The sequence below is a fragment of the Cyprinodon variegatus genome, unplaced genomic scaffold, assembly GCF_000732505.1.
Source record: "Cyprinodon variegatus isolate N-32 unplaced genomic scaffold, C_variegatus-1.0 Scaffold120, whole genome shotgun sequence".
NCBI classification, from domain to species: Eukaryota; Metazoa; Chordata; class Actinopteri; order Cyprinodontiformes; family Cyprinodontidae; genus Cyprinodon; species Cyprinodon variegatus.
The window spans coordinates 900,004-903,188 of NW_015150573.1; positions in this window are offsets into that span (position 1 = coordinate 900,004).

Genomic DNA, 3,185 nt, shown 5'->3' on the forward strand with positions numbered 1-3,185 from the left:
TTTTTTTTTTTTTTTTCAGTGGCCCTAATCCTCTTCCGTAGTTCATAAACCAAAATTGCTCTCTAGTAAATCTTTTAACTTTTAGTAGTTTGTTGATCAACAAAGTGCTTCTGGAAGTTTTGCTCCAGCTGGTTTTCTTTTAAGTCAGTTATTACACTGCAGAGCAGTGAGGATGGTTAAGTTTACATCCAGACGACTCAGACACGTTTAGCAGCTTTTTCTCGCTGTCTGAGGATTTAGCTTCACGCTACAGAGCTGCTCCTCCAGCCAGAAACAATTTAAAACATTCCTGGAAAACTATTTATTTGGTCCTGGGGTTAAACTTTTACAACAGCTTTGTTTGAGATAATTAACAGCAGCATTAATGTGGACTCCACCCAGGCCTGGTTCCCTCAGATGACCCTCTGCTTTCTATGTTCAGACTAATGTTGTCAAAATGACATTCTGTCGTTAACCATTTCTGGTTTGCGTTAGATGGATCTTAGTTCCATCATCTGAATGCTTCTCATTCTCTGTAATGTTGTCTAAAGGGGGAGCTGAGAGTTGATCCGCGTGTTTTGTGCTTAACTGGCGGGGAATCCACAACAGGTGGTCTACAGTTTGTAGCTTTTATGTGAACGCTGAGACCGGCTGGGAAGGTGGAGGGTGTATCCTTCATGACTTTTGGGTAAAAGTGGGTCAGAGGAGCTCCTTTTCAGCCTCCGTTTCACATCCAGAGGGAACCATGCGACATGTTTGGCTTTTTCATATCTGCTTCGTCTACTTTTAGATTTTTCACCCTGAATATAAACACCTTATGATTTATTTTCTCTGTAGGTTTTAATCTGAGCTCTATCTCCAAACCGTTGCAGCAAAACAATACTCTGTTTGTGGCTGGTTCTAGATAAAGTATGGAGGGAATTTCGGTTTCATTATTGTTGCATCATAGAAAAAAATTAAATTTAGATTTAAACAAAAATTCAATTCAGAAATGAAACTCTGTATAAAGTTTTTAATGAGAAATTAAAGCGACTTTAGTGTTTCCTCAGGTTTTTTTTTCTTTCATTTTTTTCTGTCAGGTTCATTTTCTTTTACAGAAGTTATATTTTTTCATTTGTTTTTCCCTTTTTATTATTTTTTTAAGAAAGTTATATTTTTAAATGTTTCTTCAATTTTAACTTTTTCAAAACTGGTCATTTTATTCAGAACCTTTAATAGAAAAACAAGCATTAAAAACATTTACACAAAAGACTGGAATACTTCTCCATTGTTACAGATTCTTGGTCATTAATTCCCAAAAACAAATTCACAAAAATGACGTAGTCTGTTCATATCTTACAAGGTAAATTATAAGACAATAAAAAGCACCATGGCTTTAAACTCAAACATTCCCTTCATCAACCTGAATGAGATGCTAAGGATGTAGGAAATTTGTATTTTTCTGCCTCAGCTCTTTGGTTACAATCCTAATAAAAGCTTTGCAGACACAATCAGTCCATCAAATACCTCTGAACTCTTTGTTCTGTTTAAATTCTGCTGATCAACCTGATCAGTGAAGAATTAATGTGCTGTACCTTTATACTGAGCAGCTGTCTTTATTTCATGTTGCTCCCATTATATCCTTCAAAGTTCATAGTGGTTATGGGTTATATATCTGTCTTTATAATGGATTGGGGTGGAGCGTTGGTGAGTAGACTTTCACTTTCCCCATACTGGGATCCATTCATTTCTTTGAGGACTAAAAATAACAGAATTGTGATCTGAAAAGGGCTGCTGATCTTCCGAAAGCTTGATATCTTTACAGATTAACCTAAACTTGGATGTTGCATTTTTGCTCTACACAAAGTGTGTTAAATCAAAGAGCTTCACATAATTAAAAACTATATATATATATAATATTTATAATCCAGGGTGAAATCTTGCGTTGGGGTTTTACATTAGCGGTGTGAAAAAGGAGGGCTTTTAGGATTAGGCACCAGCCTGTAAGACAGCGCTTAGGGAAAAGGGAGAGACTCCCTGCACTTCTTCCTGCTTTCCTGAGACCTGAACAGTAAAGCAATTGCTGCTTTCACTTAAGGTCAAAAAAATACACAAAAAACACAGGGAAAAGTCACTGAATCTGTCTCTGGTTACTTTTTTGAAGAAAAAAAAAAAAAAAAACCTTAAAGAGGCCTCCAAAAGTATCCAAATATGGCCACAAAGTTGCCGACTCAGCAACTCTGTTGTCTGCAGTTCTAATTGCTAGCATATTGCCATACAGTATGTTTGTAGTAGCGCTGAGTAATAAATTAATATCAATATGTTTGATCAATAAGCTGATCAGTCAGTATAAAATATGCCAACAAAATTTTCAGTAATCCCCTAAACTAACCCTTTAACCTGGGTGTACACGGTGTGATTTTATTTTATTTTTTTGCCCTTTTTCGGGGCGACTTTCCAGTCGTGTGAAAATTTCAGATCGGCCCGACTTTCAGCCTAATCGTGCGTCCTGTAGTGTACAGGGGGTAACGAGGGGTGATCAGCCATCAGGAATAGTGAGGTCGGGAGAAAATCAAACAAGTTTGATTTTTAGTCTACCTATGTGGGCAAATCGCTCAGTGCACAAACAAAAATTCTTCTTCTTCTTCCTCTGAGATGAAAACACAGAAGCACGGCGGGGGTGTAAGTGAAATGGAGTTCTTTCTGTAGAATTTACAGGGCGTAGTAGCTACGTTTGCTCAGCCATATCTTTGTGTAAATATGTCGTCGCCTTTTCTTTTTAGGGCTTTCAGCAGAAAATTACAAAATTGCCAAGGCAGCGCGTTTCACTCTAGTGAGCATCATATTCCTCTTCTACTCGTTTGGCTTCCGGATAGAAGAGTCTGAGTAGTGCCATCTCACTGCGGAGCCGAGTCCGATGTGGTTTTTTAGACATGCAGTGTGAGCAGGTAGATCCGATCAGAGCGTTTGGCCGCACATGCATCGTGAGCTGTGAACTCAGTGTGGGTTTCGTCGTACAGTGTGAGCTGCAGGTGCGTGCAACGACTGAAAGAAATCGTACAGCGTATGCCTGGCTTAAAGGAAAGGATTTGGCTTCTTAGGCCTTTAAAAGTCCACTAAGAACAGGGTTCCTGCGGGTCCCTAAAAAGTCTTAAAAGGCATTGAATTCTTCGAAATAAAACTAAGGCCTTAATTGGTATTAAAATGTCTTAAATCAGTCTTTCGTT